Below are 21563 nucleotides of genomic sequence, written 5' to 3' on the forward strand. Positions count from 1 at the left end.
CAAAAGATTACAATAAAATTAATATAAAAGCATAAATAACAATATGTAACAAGAGCTAAATATGCATAAAACTTACTTATTATTCATAATATGAGCTAAAAACATAGCGAAAAGGGCAACTAATACAATTATTATTATCATTAACCAACTAAGCCGGGTTTCTAACTCACGAAGATTTTTCTTAATAGAGCGCATGAGCTCGTCTTCGGGTATTGTATCCTTATTATTATCCAATTTTTTTTTTTTCGTGATTTTGGATAAGGGAAGAAGATTTTGGATAAGATAAGAAGTGAGTAAAATGATAGAGTTTATAAGGGTTTTATAGGGGTTAAAAATACTGTAGCGTCGGTGGTAATAGTGATAATATTAAAGGAAAAAAAAAATATTAAACTTAAAGAAAATGTTTACGATTATTAATGAGATATTCAAATAAAATTAGAAACAAGATGTAATACATATGGAAGGATATTAGGCTCTTAATGCATACTACATATGATATTAATACTATCTTAGACATGCAATTACAACGTCTATTTTCAAATTATTATACTTATATTATACTTATTATACCCAACAAACTTGACTTTTGCTACACCTAACTATGACTTTTGCTACACCTAACTATGACTTTTGCAACTATACTACTACTGACAATTTCATTTTTCTCTTCATCATTTCTACATTTTTCCAAGTCTCTCGTTGTTCTTTGAGAGACAAAAAAAAAAAATGCTTCCTTCCAAAAGCTCTATTAAATAACAACCTTCATAATATCATCAAAATAAAATAAAATATTTTACTACCATGGCTAACGATTTTAAAAAAAAAACTTTCAGACGATTGACATGCATGGTGGTCGTTATCTGACGTTTCTCGGCCGATGTTGCCGGCCTAGGTGGCCCTTAGAGGCCGTCGGCTGGGGTAGATGGTTCAGTAATAATATTAGTATTGGGGCGTTTTTCGCAGATGGAGTCGGTTGATTCGGTTGACTCTGAGGACACTTGTTCGTCTCTTGGTCTTTTCAAGCGAGACGTTCCCGCTATATTCTCGGGAAAAAATTGTCGGGTTTTGTGACACTTTTTGGTTTCTCTGTCTACTTGACTAATGAGGTTGGTTCGAATCGGTTTTGATAAGTGTTGATTAAGTGGGGCAACAACCGATGGTTCACTCGGTTGTGGTTGTGGTTGTGGTTGCGGTTGCGGTTGCGGTTGCGGGCAAGCAACGGGGATATTTATAGGTAAGTCATTAGTAGGTTCGGTGATCAAATATATGTTAGAATTTGAGATATAACTTAAAATAGTGGTGATCCCATGACATTGTTGATCCATGTTAAAAATATTATTTAGTAATATAATTGTTTGAAAAAAATTTCTAAGAGCTAAATTATTACGAGTATTTTGAAAATGATACCTTGCGAATTCGGAGCAAGCTCGTGCTGATAACGTGTTAAAGATTACGATTGAGAGTGAAAGATTGAGAGTGAAAGTTGTGTGTTTTCTCATTCATCGAGTACGGTATTTATACAACGTAATACGGTGTGTATACATTAAATGCACCAAAGACATTTGCCATATTACTGTAGTAAATGTAGACTTATGGGAGGATGGTTGAGTAAATCCCGGAGGTGAGATTTTCACCTTGACTTTGTGTTTACAACAATTCTCTGTTTTTACGGGATATTTGGTTTGAAAAAAAAAAAAAAAAAATCGTAACCAACAATATAGGCTTGTCCCTTGTGGTTAGTCACTTATATTCATAAAAAGGAAAAAAGGGTGTACGTGAGAAAATGAAATGTTTAGCTAGTGTAAGTGAGAAAATTGCGGACTAAAACGTTGCTATATAAAATAGCGGAAAGAAATCCGATTACTCATATGCATTAACGATTGTTCAAAGTGAATTTGTAAAAGTTGTCATTGTGAGGACTTGATACCGGAATGGTCTATGACTATGATCAAACACCCTCTTATAACTTATAGTCGGCATATTAGTGGAGTAATTTTTTTAGATTCTCGAGTATCAGAGACAAATTTTTTGTAGATTTTCGAGTTGAATAACATGTTGAAATAAATAATGCCTTGATCTCTAAGTATAGAGGGAGGGAGTTGAAGGAAAGACTGGTCTTGTACTCCTATGGGTTACATTCACATATAAATGCTTAATGTTTTAAAACTCATCGTTCAAAGTCGTATTGAGAATCGACCATGTAACTAAGAAAGTAAGATCAAATTACATTTGACACTTCACCTACTAAAATGACGAAATAACCACGATGAAGTCCATGAGACCATGAGTCTCGGTTAACCTTAGCAATATACTCCCTCCGTCCCAATTAAGTTTGTAATGAAGTTTTTCTCTTGACTAGACTATCTTAGATTCTGACTACGATAATACAATTCACAGAGTAAAACTTGCTCAACAAATTCCCTATTTTCCAACCACTACCTAAATTGCTTATACAATAGTCTATATTTGGTATTAACACATAATTACTACTCTAGTCTCTAAGACATGAAATTTACATCAGTATGAACTGAATGAGATTCATGTAAATTCGTTTTTATTGAATAAACGAATTAAGAAATGCCGACAGTCTTGCTAAGCAACCAAAGTACTAAGGATAATTCAACTCCGAAAATAGTATGAAGGTATGTTCTATCCAACATGAATCCAAACACTGTGATTCCAGCTCTGTTGTTCTCTAGATAAGTCACTGCAATGTCACAAATCAAAATCTCAGTTGGTCTGCAATTTCTTAATTTAAACGAACGGTCTCATAATAAACTTATTGTCGAACTAGAAACTAACCAGTAACCATTAAAATAGAAAATCAGCAACATAGCTGGTTCTACAACAAAGTTATTATGAGACCGCCTTACAGAAAAATTTGCGATGCCAATGTCTTAGAAAATAAAAGTATATATATTTACGATTTACCTAAGGCTTGCCTCCGTTGGTAGGAGATTGTATTAGCTATTGCAGGCACCATCTTAGCATTATCAAGATTGTCTTCACCATCCCCGTCCTCATCATCAGATTCAGAGCTCGTACTAAACGGAAATACTTGAGAAGAAATTTGAGGAGACAAAGAGTGGATAACCTGAGGCTCACCATCGGCTGCATCTTCAAAAACGTCAATGGTAGCACATACATGCCACTTAGAAGCCAACGCCGTGATGGCTTGTGCTCTATGTGTGATTTTTGCCGCACTCCTGAGGCATATGCACACTCCCGCTACCAATGTTACAGAGCAAAGCTACAATTTTACGAGTAAAATGTCAATGACGATTTGAAACGATCATTAAATGACAATAATTTTTTTTTCGTAAAATGTGAATTTCGCACTTAATTAAGCACAATTTTGAAAATTTTATGTCTTTAAGATCCCATAATAAGAAATGATTAACAATTACATTAAATTAGGCCACACAGATTAAAGATTTTGGCTCCGCCACTGCAAGCACTAGACATTTTACGTGAATTTTGAATGAAACGGTTTCATGTATTTAGGTACGAAATCATGATTATACAATTCTTTTTGCGAAAGATAACCTTCAGTTGAAATTTATACGAAAATCAATCTGATGAATATATTTTTTTTTTTTTTTGGTGAAGTCAATCCGATGAATATAAGCAAGAGAGAGGAACAAGAATTACCGCAACTTCACCGGCCGTGTAGATATTAACCTTGCTATCAGACTTAGTAGTAACAAGCAAAGAAGCAAGCTGGCTAGCCGTGACAAAGAGCAACATAAACAACAGAAATGCACGAAACCGATGACTAATAATCCTCAACGTCCTTCGGATTCTAAGTGCTCTGACAAAACAGAGGCTACATCGGTTTTAACTTGGAAGACGAGAGCAAAATCCTCGAGTCGAAGGATTTGAAGGTAACAACTTGATCTGTAGAGGACACAGGCTAAGAAAAAGATGGACGAACGATAGAGCCAAGAGCATTGTTCCAATATACAGGATATAGTGTGGCTAAGGAACATGTTGCCGTAGTATGGGATTCTATTGCCTCCTGTTGTGTACCACCAGATTTTGTATGCTGTATCGGCTGCGAAACATGGTAGTACGAATATGCATAGGATTTTGAGTGATTTCTGCAAGGATCATTGGGACAAAATATAATTAGTCTCTTAAGAACAACAAAGAAAGTTGTTATGTATTAGAAGTACAAACAAACATTTCGATCAGTGGCGGATATAAGGGTACTAGGTACAGTAGGAGGGGCACTCTCCCTGTTAGACAGAGGAAGTTTTAAGATTAGTAAAAAAATTCATTTTTTACCTTAGGAATCCCCTATTTACTACTCACTCTATTTTTTTATATATGGCTTTCTCACATTTCGAGACACTCCCTTCTCTCTTCAATATCACTTAAAATATAAGAATAAATATTATGATATGTATACTCATATGAAAGAGTTTTTCGTAAGGAATTTAATGGTATCATTTTTATATTTTTTGAACAAATATATTTTTGTAAATATTAAAGTCAAAGGCTTACCTCGTAAATGTAAAACGTCATATATATAAAAAAATGGAGGGAGTAGATAAATAGGCATTCTCACAAATTATCCCTTAAAAAGCATCTTTCTAAATAAGGTAGCTGATAGGGGTTGTTTGGTTACCCACTAAAAAACACAGGAAATACAATTCATGTGAATTGCAAAATGAGTGACTTGTTTGGTTACTTCAATTCACATGAATTGGAACTTCCCATGCATTCTAATTCCTCCATAATGAAGGAAGTTGCTTACCTAGGTCCCTAGGTAAGTGGGAATGCCTACATGAATTCCAATTTCTATATGCAACCAAACAACATTTTCTAATTCACATGAATTCTAAAATCATGTGATTTTTCACTTCCTAGGCAATGGAAATTCCTACCTATAACCAAACGACTCCTAAATATACATTAACTAAGTGAGGTAACTAATAATTATAATAATTTATTTCATTAACTTATTATCTTTTCATTTAATTTAATCTTTTCATCAAATTATAGTTTGAACTCTAATCTATAATCTTTTAGTTAAAATATTTTAATAAAAAAATTGTATCAAACTATGATTTACTAAATATTTTACTAATTCTATTATTTGAGAATGACTTAATTCATAAATTATAAATCGTCTTAATTACTTTCAAGACAAAAAAATTGAGAAAATTTATAAATTGGAATCATTAGCTTTGCGTTATAAACTTAATTCTTTAAATTAATTTTCAATTTCAGCTTTTTATTTTTCAAAGCAAAATACAATGATGGAAAAAAATAAAAAAACTAATAAAATACCATTATTATATATCTAATTTAGTAGAAATAAAAAAAACTTTATAAGTCGTGCATTTAATAAACGGAATATAACCTAGTTATGATATTACCTCATTACTACCGCTAGGCTAAAACATAACCGGTCGTGTATCAATTATATAATTTGCAAATGATGATAAATAACCTAAATAATTGTGTGGTTTCTCACCGGTGATTAGATGTTTAAGGACACATGTTGATACTTAATACTTAAAAAATTTGTCGTATTTTGATCAATTGGAAGCATAAGAATGATGAAGCATAAATTGCCTGGATAATTAGTGCCCGTTAATCTTTCCATCTTTCTTTTGCTAAGATTCGCGGCATTTGTCTTTGATGCCTAAACCCAAATTCATTGGGTCCATGGTATCACATCTTATACCCGTATTGCAAAAGCTTTTGACAGGGGCATTTACAATAACTTATCGTTTTTGACTTCTAAATTTTAAAAAAAAAAAAAAACTTATGATCTTAAAGAAACATTGCTAATAAGTTGCGTAATAGCTGTATTAGATGGTGTAATTAAATGCGAAAATATGATTGTATATTAACATATACTTAAAACTTTAATATATATATACATAAAAAGCACTTTCTCTGAATTCTAATAACATAAAAGAGCAATGTAAAAATTAATCCATTTGTTGCAATTAACAAATATTATGCAAAAAAAAAAAACAGATTTTTATGAAACTCCATTCCAAAGTTTCTACCATTTTCCGGCATCAATCAACTTAAAGCATTTATTGAAATATTGTTTTATTGAAATAGCTATCAAAATTGAGAGACTTTTGCTTTAATATTTTACCAAGTATGTTTAAGTATTTGCGCCAACAAAACGACCAGCTCATAATGTATCGATGTTGGACTTAATATAAATCAACCCTTTACTATTACATAATTTCAAAATTGTGAGATTAGAGTAAATTTGCATTTAAAATAAGAAAGAACAACAAATAAATTTTGCTCCTAACTTTTTATAATCCATATGTTCGCTAATTTAAGACTCTATAAGCTTATCATATAATCATTGTTATCTTCCGTATGTCATCAAATAAATCGCATAGTATGAAAACGTTGTTATAATAAACTTATAAGTTACAACGGTCTCAAATGAAACATTTTATTTTGTAATTGGTTTTCTACTTATACACTAGTAATAATCTCAATTATCAATATAATGATAATGATTAACAAGTCCTTCATAATTAAAAAACCGGAAAAAAAAAAAAAAGAGAAAATAAAAGCACTTTTAGGCGTCAAAAAACAGAGAAAGATCAAAACTTCGAAATCAAGCAACATGATTTCGATGATCATATATTTTACAAAGTCGAGTTTAAGAAGAAAAACAAACCTGAAGTTGAATGGTATAATCATCTCGAACTTTCTCACTTTCTTGACAAAGTTTATCAAGAAAAAGAAACTTCCTTAAACCATATTTCCTAACGTAATGAGTGAGGCAAAAATACGATAGAACAGATATCGAAGACAACGAAAGCTCGACAACAGAATCAAAGGGTTGTTCATGATCTCGATCATTGCAAGAAGAACAAGAAATCACATAGTGAGAAATAATTGGAACTCCTATGCAAAACAAGAAGAAAAGGGACCAAGATAAGCTTGCTTTCCATGGATTTGATTGATCAATAAATGCCCAATTAAGGAATATTCTAAATGTTTTGAGTTCATCAAGTTCATAGTCTATGATACTCTTTTGTGTTTTGAGGGATATCAAGTTTTGTCTCTCTTGGTCGTCCATTTTAATGAGTGTTATTGGGGTTTTGTACTATGATTGATCATGTATGTGGATTGAGGTTTAGGCTAGTGTGTTCATTTTTGTGGTTACTTGTAAGTTTGTCAAAGTAACTACTAACTACTTATATAGGGAATAGTATATTGCCACGTATGTTATCGGGAAATTGTATGTATTTAAGACCATATTCACATACACTCGCTCCGTTTCATCCTGGTCATTTATTTACATTTAGCTTACGATACATTAATAGTAAGAAGCAAGATACACCAGGATTGTAAGGTTGTTGTTACCGTACCTTGATCTTATTAGTTTGACAATTTGTGTTGAAACTATTAAGTATGAAACAATTTGGAGAGTTGGGTTCAATATATATACTTCAATTCTTGATCTTTTACAAATTTCGATTGATATGTATTAGACGTACTAAATTGTAAATATGGGGTCTTTAAGACCTTAATCTAGCTAAGATGGCTGGTAAATTGGTCGTATCGAGTCTGGTTCATATTTTGTGAATTTAAAATGACCCATTATCTTACCAATTTAAAGTTACCTAATTATACAAACTGGTTAGTTATCTCTCAACCTTAACCCTACCCTTTTTATCTTTTCTATAACGCATTAACTTTAACTCATTTGTCTTTAAACAAGTCTTGTTTTAACCCTCTTAACCTGCAAAATCCGTAAACCTATTAACCCAACTAACCAGTACATACGACTCATTGACTCAAAACGTGATGAATAATACGTCTTTTTTAAAGGTTGTACTCCTTTAATTGCTTTAGGATTCTCTCCATTTCTTTTAGGAAATGACCTCTACTATACATTTTCTCTCTCAAACTCTTTCGAGATTACTTTTCCCTACAACCTTCATTATTATCCCTTTATTTCTATGCATAAATTTAGAATTGTTAGATGTTGTAGGATGCGGTACATGTTGGAGCATTAAAAGGAAATGGGCTTTCCATTTCTGACAGGTTCATGTCAAAAAGACCACAACTCTAACCCGACCCAATAAATTATGTATCATATCTATGAAAACCTAATTACTTAGCCGACTTACACGTATTAACTAACCCACTAATTTTGTGCCAGTTTCAAATGATCGTGCTTTTATAATCGTATCAATTATCGTGTACTATGCCCTAGTCTAAGCCTAATTTAAATAATTTGATTTCATAGACCTATTAAGCTTGACCCAACTCCTTGTAAAATTTTGTTTCTTTATTTTGATAACAATTGTACTCCCCAATGATGGGAAGTAGCCTTGTTTTTAGTGGTCAAGTAGTTGTTGTAGAGAAAATGAAGGCGCAAGCCACATATATATCATGTGACATCTTGGATTAGTAATATTAGCTTTATGTGTCACAAGCTAAGTTAAAGTTGACAAGTACTACCCTTGACACCTAAAAAAAGTGTAGATTAATGTGAAGTTTAGCTTCCAACTCCAACCATTACGAGGATTTTACACGTGAAACGCTAACCAAAGTGCTATTCAACCTTCATTAGTCTACTACATACGCCAGGTGGCTTCAAATAAATGTCGAAACTATTCTCACAAATTGTCCAATCGGACGACACCGTCACAGTTACATGAATCTTAATTACTCATACAACACAAATATTTGAAAAAATAAAGATTATAAACTTTTTTGTTTTAAAATAAAAGAATTGGAAAGGAGCTTAAGAATTGAGTGGAACTGAATAGTTAGTACTCCCTATGTCCGGTCATTTGTTTACGTATTTTATTTTAAGACGTCTTAGTCAATTGTTTATCTTTATTTATTTTTTGACAGTTTATCTTTCTATTTTGGAACTGCTTTTGATGAACAACTAGTTTTGTTACCCGTGAAAATCACGGGTTATCTCTAGGAAAATTAAAAATTTAGATAGTTGATTTTGTTTTTGAATATCAAATGAAATCGGATTTTATTTCATCATTGATACATATTCCTATTCTTTAATTTTGATCATCATCTAATAAAAATTCATAAATTTTAGAATCTGATTATGTACGAATTAGAAAACTTTAAAATCAAATTGAAATATTGAAGTTGTAGTTGTATAAAAAGTGAATTTACCTCTGGAGTGTGCATGACATCAAGAGTTAGCTGCTAACCATACGACTTCACCACAAGGTCTTCCTTCCGTACCGCCTACAAAACAAAAGTACAACAAAAAACAATACACAAATTAGTAATTCGTCATTCCAAATTCAAGTTAATGAAAATAATGCAAATTGTTACCACTCCAAATGATTGTTTTGGAGGAAAACAAATAAGACGATCTTAAATAGGAGAGACTAAATAATGCTAATTTGGAAGTTAAATGATTTACACTAAAATTAGTGTTCACAAACTTTAAATGACATTGATGGGGCATATTCTGCACCGCTGACCAAGTCAACATATTGAGCAAGGTCAAGGATATCCACAACAAGTCAACGACTCAGACAGCTTAGCCGATGCAACCCATCGGCCTGTCACCTGGGTCTCGCCTGCACAGCTCGATCGGTAGGGACACATATCCGCGTACTCATATCCAAGACCCTCGTACCGACATGGGTTCATCGGTCGAGGGTAGAACGGTCTTTCCACCTGCTAAGCCACTTGGCCACTTGGCCACTACGTGACAAAAGGTGAAAGTCTATAAATACTCCTCAACCTTCATTGAGGAAAGGATCCATAAATTAACCTAAGAATCACTATTCATCTGGTAATATCTTCCTTATCTCTCTACAATATATCCTTAGCCGAGTAATAACAACTTATCCCACTAAGTTCACTGACTTGAGCGTCGGAGTGAGTACGCTTGGCACAAAGCCAAGCCCTCAGTTCGTTCATTGTTGCAGGAGAGGCCGAGAGGAACGATAGAGACGTGAGGAATCCAACTCGAGACATCATTCTACAAGCCACGGGTGGTAACAATACTTGCTCTGGAATTACACCCGGAACAATTGGCGCCGTCTGTGGGAAAAGACACTAGAAGCTAGTCACATTCATTCCCAAACAAAAAAAAATATACACACAAAAAACCCACCCCCAAAGCCAAGAAGATGTCGAAAGAACAAGAGGCATTCGTGACCGACGAAACCGAATTCTACCAAGATGAAGCTCAACCCAATGAAATGCAACTTCGGTGTCCGGGCAGGTAAATTCCTAGGTGTACTTGTCAGTGCCAGAGGCATAGATGCCAATCCGGACAAAGTCCGAGCAATCCTAGACCTGCCGGAACCAAGGAATCGAAAAAGAGGTTATGATCGACCGGGAGAATGGCGGCTCTCGCCCGTTTCATCTCTCGGTCGGCCGACAAAAGCACCCCATTCTTCAAAGTGTTGAAGGGGAACAAAGATTTCACTGGGGAGGAACAGAGCACAGCTTTCAAACAATCGAAAGCTCATCTTCGACTCTCCCAACTCTGTCTGGCCGGTAGGTCGGGGAAACGCTATACCTATACATAGCGATTACCTCGGCCACGGTCGATCTTTGTGATCATCAGGGAAGAGGATAAACAGCAACACCCAATCTACTTTGTCAGCCATACGCTGTTGCCCGCCGAGAGAAATTACACACTAATTGAAAAAGCAGCCTTCGCCGTCGTCGTTGCCGCGAGGAAGTGAAAACCCTACTTCGACGCACACCCCGTGACGGTCCTAACCGATCAGCCATTGGAGAAAGCTTTGGAAAAATTCGAACGATCCGGTAGGCTCATCAAATGGGCAGTGGAACTCTCTGCCTTCGGCATTCAGTACAAACCAAGGCCTTCGATAAAAGGGCAAGCACTTGCAAATTTCCTGGCCGAATGCACATATCAAGAAAAGCCAAACCCAGGTGTATGGGAGGTTTACACCGACGGCTCCTCCACGACGAACAGCTCAGGAGCCGGCATCCTTATCATCAGCCCAAACGGGGACGAGTTTGAGTATGCCTTGAAATTCACCTTCTCGGCCTCGAACAACGAATCCGAATACGAGGCGGTGATAACCGGAGTCGAGCTAGCTAGGGCTGCTGGAGCAGAACACATTGTGTTGAAGACAGACTCACTGTTGGTTACTAACCAAATCAGAGGGGAGTTTGAGGCTCGAGACGACGGAATGGTAAGGTACCTGGAAAGGGTAAAGGCCGACATAGCGAAATTGAAATCTTTCCAAATCCAATGCGTTCCCAGATCTGAGAACAATCGGGCCGACGCTCTCTCAAAACTTGCCAGTTCAACCATCAAGAATATCAGCCGAACCGTGCTAGTGGATATCAGGACCGCTAAAAGCATCACTGACGCACTCTGCACGGTGGGCAACATCGAGGCCGTGACAACGTGGATGACTCCCATAATGAAATACAAACTTGCAAATGAGTTGCCGGAGGACCGCAATCTCTCGGCCAAGATAAAGAGGATCGCCGCCAGGTACTCGTTGTTTGAAGGAGAATTATACAGAAGGTCCGTAATAAGACCACTTTTGAAATGCGTCGGCCCAGCCGACGTAGAGCTAATTTTGACAGAAATTCACGAAGGCATCTGTGGTCATCACATGGGGGCAAGAACGCTGGCCCACAAAGCTCTCCGAGCCGGCTACTTATGGCCCACCATGCTTGCGGATTCCAAGGCTAAAACCAAGAAGTGCACGAACTGTCAAATGCATGCTCCGGTGATACACGCTCCTTCCCGGGACCTACAACCGGTGCTTAATCCCCTCCCTTTCGCACAGTGGGGGATGGATATGCTAGGGCCATTCCCAACGGCCTCCGGAGGAAGGAAGTTCTTGATCGTCGCCGTTGACTACTTCACCAAATGGGTTGAAGCTGTAGCAGTACCGGCAAAAACCACGGCGGTCGTCGAAAGGTAACTGGGAAAATGTTATAACTCGTTTGGATTACCCCAAGTTATGGTATTTGACCACAGCGGGAGTTTTGGAGTGACGATAATGAACGGCTAGAAGAGCTTGGCATCAAGTTTGCATACTCCTCCGTCTGTCACCCACGAGCAACGGCAAAGCGGAGGCGGCCAACAAAACCATCCTCAACGGTTTGAAAAAGACAGTTGAAGACCTTAAGGGAAGGTGGGCCGATGAACTACCCGGTGTCTTGTGGTCCCTTCGGACCACGGAAAAAGAAGCAACGGGTACACCCCTTCCACTTAGTCTACGGCTCCAAGCGGTCCCGATCAATCGGCGGTGCCAACATTCGTAACGGCTACCTTTAACCTGGGGATTGAAAACGAGGAAGGCCTAAGAGCCTCCCTAGACCTGGTCGAAGAAAGCCGAGATACGGCACGCCTCAACTTGGCAGTATACCAAAACCGGATGAAAAGAGCCTACAACCGAAGAGTCCACAAAAGGGACTTAAAAACAGGAGATCTGGTCCTAAGAAAGTCGGCCGCCACCAACAAAGGAAATATTCATGGAAAATTAACGGCCAACTGGGAGGGACCCTACAAAGTAGTTGAAGAGATGAGGCCGGTACATACCGGGCCGACAGACATGGGGGCGTGCCTTTGATGAGCCTTTGGAACACCGACAACCTAAGAAAATACTTTGTATAAGCGACGGAGGTGTCCAAAACCATTGTCGGCACCCCGGCGCGTGTTTATATCTAGTGAAGAAACATCCAAATTTTCCGTCAGTATTTATTTCCTCCGTGGTCGATACGCTAGAAGAAACGTATACTCAGTGCAATTGAGACGCAAATCTAGCGATCAATACGCCTACACAGTTACGAACGCTGTCGAAGCCGCAACCCCGATTACCTCGGCCAAAGCCGAGAGCGACGGGGAACACGCCGGTCAATATGCTAAAAAAGAGACGTATACTCAGTGCAATTGAGACGCAAATCTAGCGATCAATACGCCTACACGATTCTGAACGCGTCGGCCGCAACCCCGATTACCTCGGCCAAAGCCGAGAGCGACGGGAACACGTCGGTCGATACGCTAGAAGAAACGTATACTCAGTGCAATTGAGACGCAAATCTAGCGATCAATATGCTACACATTCGATTTAACGCTGCCGAAGCCGCAACCCCGATTACCTCGGCCAAAGCCGAGAGCGACGGGGAACACGCCGGTCGATACGCTAAAAAAGAGACGTATACTCAGTGCAATTGAGACGCAAATCTAGCGATCAATATGCCTACACAGTTACGAACGCTGTCGAAGCCGCAACCCCGATTACCTCGGTCAAAGCCGAGAGCGGCGGGGAACACGCCGGTCGATACGCTAAAAAAGAGACGTATACTCAGTGCAATTGAGACGCAAATCTAGCGATCAATATGCCTACACAGTTACGAACGCTGTCGGAGCCGCAACCCCGATTACCTCGGTCAAAGCCGAGAGCGACGGGGAACACGCCGGTCGACACGCTAAAGACGTTAAACATAGTTGGGAAATGCATTCAAACTGCCTCGGTCATGCTGAGGGTAAAAACGAAGGCACTCAATTAATAACGCAAAAAGACAAACGAGGAATTGTGATCGAAGCCCTGGCCAAGCCAAAGGCCGATAAGACGAACTTTATTGAAAACAATTACAGAGAAAGTACAGACGACGGCCGTCCCCATAGGGATAAGCCTAAACACAACCTACCAGGAGTTTTACTAACAAAACAAGGGAAAGAAAAGCAAAAGGTTACAAACATATCATTTGAAGCGCCAAAAGTGGCAGGGAGGAAAGGCTCAATAGTTGGCCCCCGAACAGCTAAAGCTATCCGAGATGCCGGGTGAGTCTGGTGACGACCGCCCGTCTCCCTATGCCTGTTGCTGCCCTCCATCAGTGGCAGCAGCATCTTCGGCGGCCGGCTCAGAAGAGGGCTCGACATTTTCAAGTGACTTCAGCCTCTCACCCTCCTTCACCTTTGCATCGTAGGCCGCCTTGGCCTCAGCTATCTGAGCCGCCTTCGCTGCCTCCGTCTTCTCTGCAGCCGCTGCTTCATGACCTCGGCCATCTCATCCAGTGATCATCAAATTTGTCCCACGGGAAGGAGCCGTCGGGGACGAGCTTTTTGATCGCCGCCCTGGTCGTCTCCTCGGCCTGGTCCCGGTATTGGGCGCACAGTTTAGGGAGGAGATTATCTTGAAGCATTTCGATATCCTTCTCCTTTTGAGCAAGGGAAGCCCGCGTATCCCTAAGCGCCTCCGCCTGGTTATGGAACAAATCTTTCCACTCGTCCCTCTTGGCAACCACGACGTCATAAGCGCCCTTGTACCGGTCTCGCTCCTCCATCAACTTGGCGGTGGCAGCATCAGCATCCTCAACTTTGGCTCTCTCGGCCACCAGCAGCTTCTCAACCTCCTCTACACGCCTCTTGGCAGCAAAGAGGTCCAGCTTAGCCTTCCCGGCTTCCCCCCTTGAAGCGGAGAGATCAAGCTTGAGCTTCCCGATCAACGGCGCAGATTGGGCCACGCTCTTTTCCTGCTCCATGATGTGGGAGCCGGCTAGACGGGTCCACTTCGCCAGACTCTTATATATTCTCTCACCCTCCGCCACGAGCTCGTCGGAAGAAATCTTCTGGACCGAGGAGTCAACGGTGACATTTCTATCACCTGTCTTCTCAGGCTGCTTCTCGAGCCGCCGCTCGGTGAGAACGGCGTGCCGACGGCGGATCTACAAAAATTTACACGAGCATCCACGTCAACACGCATCGACACATCGAAAGTCGGTCATCGGGAATGTCCAACGAACCAGCCTAGGTCCGAACCGCAAGTTAGGTCCGTACAGTCGGGACCCTCTTAGTCGGAGGGCCGGTTGGGGCGATCTTCTCCCCAAAGAACGGTGGAAGCGAGACGGTGGCACTTTCCTCTTCCTCGAGGAGAGGGGACCGAGCAACGGTCACCACCCCACCGGTGATATCGACGACCTCCAAATGATCCTTCGGGACCGCGGAGTCGAAGATGGGGCCGCACCGACGCCGCCGCCGTTTTGAACGTCGCCTTCTTCGTTCTCTTCGGCACGCCTCCGAGAACCGTGCGGGCCGCCTCCGGATCAAAGCCTTCACCTGCTGTCCATCGCTCGTTGGGAGCCGATCTGCGATCAAGCTTGTTAGCCGTAGGACGCCGTTGAACAACCTTCCCGTCCTTATCAAGCCCCAACCTCTTTAAGGTCTTCTCGGACAGACCCTGGCCAAACCGGTCTGCAAGAAATCAAGCAAGAGTTACATAAAGGAAGCGAAACAAAGCTCTAAAACAGGAATACAATAGGCAAAGATGGGCCTCACACCGACCCCACTCACCCTGATTGAGGGCCGGTATGAGGCCGACGCGGCAAAGCAGCTCATCCTGCAGGATAATCTGAGTCGGGGGCAGCCATCCCTTCTCAGCATCAAACAACTGCATCGCCCGTTCTTCCTCCGCAGTAAGAGGGACCATCGAAGCGTCCATCTTAACTTTACCCCGGGAGATACATTTCTCATATTCTTCCCGGTTCTCACACCGTAAGTAAACAAGGCTCTGGAAGGACCGAGGCAATGGGTAGTCCTCAGGCACTTGGACGTACACCCACCGCCGTTGCCAGTCCTTACAAGAAGTAAGCTTGGACACGGAGACAACGCCTGGCTCCGTCTGCACGCTGTACCACCCCACTTTACCGGCGATCGAAGGCCGTAGATGGTGAAGGCGGCGGAATAGGTTTCTTGTTGGGATCTCCCCCTAAAGAGACAAAGCCACACAAAGCCAACTATCGTCCTCATGGCCAACGGATGCGGTTGGGCCAAAGAACGTTCATAGCTTTGATGATGGCCATGACGTATTCATTCAGAGGAAACCGGAGCCCATACTCCAGATGCCCGATATACACGCCGATGTGACCGGGGGGAGGGCAACAGACCGCCCTGACCCTCCTCGGGATAACGATCTTGTACCCATCACCGAATGAGAAATGGCCTTCGAAAAGAGTCCCCCGGAGAACAGTGGCGAATTTATTAGTCCAGCGCGATCAAGACCGATTGTGCGAGGCCTCGCCATGGTCCGGGATAGACGACCTCTCAACAACAGAAAGAGTCCTCTCACCATCAGAAGGAGTCCTCTCATCATCATCAGCATCATCATCCTCATCCTCCCACTCCTCCAAAATTGGTGGATCAACTACGGGAGAGGGAGACCTAGGACCCCCAAACCTTATCGGGATGGCCTCTAGTATCCCCTCCCCATCAAGACGCGACGGGGAACCCCCCGCCGAAGCGCTAGTCCCGGCGTCGTCGCGAGAAGACATGATAGCAATGATTATTTAACAAGAGAAGAAAGGAAATTTGTTTGTTTACCTTGAAGAAAAACACTCGCCGGAGTAGCAACTCTGAAAATTAGAAGACGAAGAAGGCCTTGGAAGTTTAGAGAGAAGAAAATTTTGGAGAATGAAATTGGTGGCCAATTTCACGGAACAACTGCCCTATTTATAGGAAAAAAGCCCATAAAGAAGGACCAATCGGGAATGACCCATGAAGCGTCGCCAATCAACAGAGACACGTGTCGGACATGCAACCACGGAATGTCAATCATCGCAACAGTTAAACGTCAATCAACGCAACAGTGATCAAGCGTCTTCAACACGCCCTTTCATATCTCTGCCTATTCATCTTCCTCAACAAATTCCTAGGTATCTGATCTCCGCCGGCCACACGATCAATCATGCTATGGAGCACCGGCCTGGGGGCAATCAAAAGCAACCGGCACTCCCAACCCTGGTCTCGGCCAGCGTCACTTCCTTTTTCCACATCGGATGCCCTTTACACATCCATGCGGAGGGGGGATATATATGGTACGGCCTGATAAGAACCAGGCCGAGATAGAAGAAACCGATACAGAAAAGTTTCAAAAATTACTTTCGCAGAATATACGCTCAGCATACATCGGAGCCCATACCACGGCATAGACTACGCTGGGGGCAAATTGATGGGGCATATTCTGCACCGCTGACCAAGTCAACATATTGAGCAAGGTCAAGGATATCCACAACAAGTCAACGACTCAGACAGCTTAGCCGATGCAACCCATCTGACTGTCACTGGTCTCGGCTGCTGCGATCACCGGGACACATATCCGCGTACTCATATCCAAGACCCTCGGCCGGCCTGACATGGGTCCATCGGTCGAGGGTAGAACGGTCTTTCCACCTGCTAAGCCACTTGGCCACTTGGCCACTACGTGACAAAAGGTGAAAGTCTATAAATACTCCTCAACCTTCATTGAGGAAAGGATCCATAAATTAACCTAAGAAGCACTATTCATCTGGTAATATCTTCCTTATCTCTCTACAATATATCCTTAGCCGAGTAATAACAACTTATCCCACTAAGTTCACTGACTTGAGCGTCGGAGTGAGTACGCTTGGCACAAAGCCAAGCCCTCAGTTCGTTCATTGTTGCAGGAGAGACCGAGAGGAACGATAGAGACGTGAGGAATCCAACTCGAGACATCATTCTACAAGCCACGGGTGGTAATAATACTTGCTCTGGAATTACACCCGGAACAGACATAAATATTAATTAGGAAAAAAACAAAAGCTTTCAAAGGGTTGTATATAATGGGTTGCTTTATATAATCTTTATAGTGGTAGAAATTATTGCAAAATTAGTATGAGAGTTAAATGGAGTAACAGTTAGGCTAGGGTAGGGAGTTAGAAGAGACTTGTGAGAAAATTCGACGTTGCTTTTAAGAGAACCATTGGACTTATGTGAAAATTATCGTGGGTTGAACTTAAATAATGGTTGAATATAAAATGCCATAATTTTACGTTTAAGAATATTATTAAGCTACCCATTTGTTTTTCTTTTCAAGTTTGTGTAATTTTAAATAAATAAATAAATGTATAACTTTTATGAGCTATATTACTATGAAAAATGTTAATCGATTCACTAACATTTTTTTTATTGTAAAATGGGAATTTTAAATGTAAATTAAGAAATTTTGATGTGAATTTTGGTAAGTTACATCTTTTTTTTTTTTTGAATTTTTTTAATTCAACCATGAAATATAGTTTGTAATTTGGAAGTTCATGAGTAATAGTTGTTAAATGGAGGATTAGTGAATGAAAATTATTGTAGGTTTAATAGCCATTGTAAACTATTGATTCCCATCTTTTAATTTGTCTTTTCATTAATTTTGAGTTATGAGTATTATTAAACAAAATAATTTATTAGTGAGGAGCTCAAGAGGTAAAACAAATAGGTAAAAAATGTTAATGAAAATTACTATTATTATTAGTAATCTTAAAGAGTGGTAGAAATAAAATGTCATACCTTTACTTTTAAGAATATTATTAAACTTCACAATTATTTTATTTTTAATTAAAAGGGTTTGTATAACGATCTTAAATAAATAGATATAGGTGTAAATTTTAAGTGGTACAATTTCAGGAAAGTTAAGTTTAACTATTTACCAAAAAAAAAATATATACAACATTTTCAACCAATATTTCATCATATGAAAATAAATTAAAAAAAAAACTACGAAAAACTTTAATCAATTCATTAACATGTTTTATTACAAAACATTCAATTAAAATGTTAATTTTATAAGTTAATGTTATGTTGTCAATTGTCATTAATCAAGTAAGTAATATAAATTAAAATTAATTAATATTAACCAATCTAAAAATGACATGTGGAATAAAATTAAATGGTATAAGTAGCCTTTTAACTATAGTATAAAGGTCTGCGTGGAGAATGATTGGGTAGGCGTATGTCTATCTTAACCAAGGTGACAATGTGAATGTCTATGTGACTTTTCCACATCCTATGTGGCTTTGTCTAGTTGACATTTTTTTAGGATGCCTTTTAATAGTATTTTATAGATTTGATACACCACACTCAATTTGAGCCACTTATCTTCAAATAATCGATTATCTCCCCTTTTTTTGGTCTTTGTGCTAAAACCAAAGGTAAACAAATGATTGAGACGGGGCTGTAAAACCATTTTAGCTAGGGCAGAGCACGGATTGGATATCCCATCCAAAGTGCTAGTTCGGATCGGATATCCAGATTGGAAAATCCCGAAGGCAAATATTCATATCCGATCTAAATCTTTCGGATATCAAATGTTTCGGGTATCCAAAATAATCGGATCGGATGCGGATATCTATCGGATATCCATACTTTTAAATTTACTTGAAAATTGAGTTTAAGACACTATCGAATTCATCGTCTTCCATGATGATTTTCTTTTATTTTCTTACTCCCAATGATCTCGACATAAAATTTAGGTACAACTAACATAATTTTGGTACTTTTTAACGTTGTATCAAATAAAAGCGTGCTATTAAAGAAGTATAGTTAAAACATCGCTAAAAGTTAAAAAAATAACACGAAAAAAATGGAACGATTTTAAAATTATAGTCCAAAGTCCAAACTGCAATGTAGGATAATTCTAAACATCCTAGTACAAGAACTACAACCAAAACACGCTCATTTAATTAAAAAAATTGGTCATAAATGGCAAGAAAAAACAGTAAATACTAGGAAAATATATTTTCAGATCGGATTGGATAATACCATATCCGATCCAAATACCAAAAGATTCGGATCGGATATACGATCCAAACTCAACTTTTGAATCGAATATCCAAAAAAATCGGATGGGATTCGGATAATCAGATTTTTTATTCAGCCCTAATTTTAGCAACTCTATAGGAGTTGTTTGCATAGAAAAATGTTGGCCTTTGTAGATCATAGACAGCCAAATGGGCTCAAACATTATTGTACCCAACGGAAATTGCATCATATCCCTCGCGCAACTAGTTTATTGAACAGCCGAAAAAGCATAACCCAGCTAGTTGTGCCAGAGCCCAAAAATTTACAATACTAGTTTAGAAGCCCATAAAGCATAACCTAAATAAGACTGTAAGTGGGTATTACCGGGAAAAAAGGGTACCTCATCCGAGCCTATGAGGATAGAGCGTGTGGTGGGAGTAGTAGACCTGTTAAAATCTAACCCGATCCGAAAACCGGCCGTAACTCGACCCGTAATCTACGTCAGCATTGTCATGTCATCATTTCAGGCGACATGTCATGTCATCACCTTGAAGGGTGTGCCACGCCATTACTTTCACCGTGTTGCATCGAACCGCATTGCATGTCGGCACTGTCACGTCATCACCTCAATCGCATGCCACATCATCACTTTGAAGTGTGTGTCACACCGTCACTTTTATCGTATTACGGGAAACCGCACTCCACGCCAGCACTACAACCTCACCAGTCATCACCTCGGATCACATGCCATGTCATTATTGTCATCTTATTTGAGTCTCATTGTCTTACTTAGCGAGTTAGTGATGGTAATGATGATGATGATGACGAGGTGGTGATGGCGAGAATGATGATAATTAAATTGACTCAGACGAGCAAGAGGAGAAAAAAGAGATGTTGATTGACTCGTTTTTTTTACCCGAAACCCGTATCAACCCGTTCGTATAACAGTGTGATATTGAAAATATTAAGAAAAAAAATGTTTAATCTTACCAATATCATAAATTAAACTAGATAATAATAAAATTTAAGATAATTATGTATTTATAAGTAGAATTAAAGAAAATGAATTTTTTTTAAAAAGACGTTAATCTGACCCGTTCTGACCTTAAACCCGACCCGAAACCAGCCTAAACCCGTATTTTTCAAACCCGAATAGACTCGACCCGTATTTTACCCGAATCCAAAATGACCGAACTTGTAACACGCCCGTTTGACCCGTTTGACAGGTCTAGGTGGGACGAATACTTGTCTAAAAATTTTACCCACTATGGATGGTGAAGGTGAGTATAAACAAGGTTAAAATTAGTCTTAAGAGCTGATAATGAGATCCTTCGAGTAGGATTCGGGTTGGGTCAAACTTATCAGTTTTATAGAGACTCAATGAAAGAACAACGGCCTAAGCCCATACGGAACAAATATAGTATCAAAAATCAATGAAAGCGTCGTAATACACATGCTTGATGCTTGGCGTAAATGTTGTTTGTTGGTCGATGGTACTCAAGGGTTTTTGGCCAACCCTTTAATGTGCGACTATGATTTCAACATGTGGTTTTGCCAATTTGGGAAATCAGCATCTAGCTTTTCACGTACATTCATCTTTACCTACACGAAATACTCATAGGAGTATCACATTCAGTGTCAATGTCATATCACTCCTTAACACAATAACAACACCACAACTTTTAGTGTATAATTGCATATTTGTGATTTCTGTGTACTCTTTCATTCACTATTAATTCCTGTTTTTTTGGACTTAAAATTACTTTCTTTTAAGTTCAGTTCAAATCTTAATTTCTATAAATTCAGTTCAGATTCTATAAGTTCAGTTCAAAACTTCAAATACTATAAATTCAGTTCAGAAAAAATTCAGAAAAAAATTATGTTTAAATCTAAATTATTCAATAAAAACTTAAACACCACATTATCAAATGATTAGAACCTGTGTTAACCAACTTTCCCAAACCACTCTCCCACCTCTCCCAGACCACCGTGTTACACCTCGGACCACCATCTGCTTTTCTCTCAAAGTTATGGCCACCATTTGATCCGT

The 21563-nt window shown here is 39.4% G+C and overlaps 1 pseudogene; it reads right to left on the reverse strand.

Annotated features, from left to right (window-relative positions):
• Positions 1-2446: 2446 nt before the first annotated feature.
• LOC141642523 (uncharacterized) lies at positions 2447-7154 on the reverse strand (annotated as a pseudogene).
• Between the last annotated feature and the right edge of the window lie 14409 nt (positions 7155-21563).

This window comes from Silene latifolia, chromosome 2 (assembly GCF_048544455.1).
Source record: "Silene latifolia isolate original U9 population chromosome 2, ASM4854445v1, whole genome shotgun sequence".
In the NCBI taxonomy this organism is placed as follows: Eukaryota; Viridiplantae; Streptophyta; class Magnoliopsida; order Caryophyllales; family Caryophyllaceae; genus Silene; species Silene latifolia.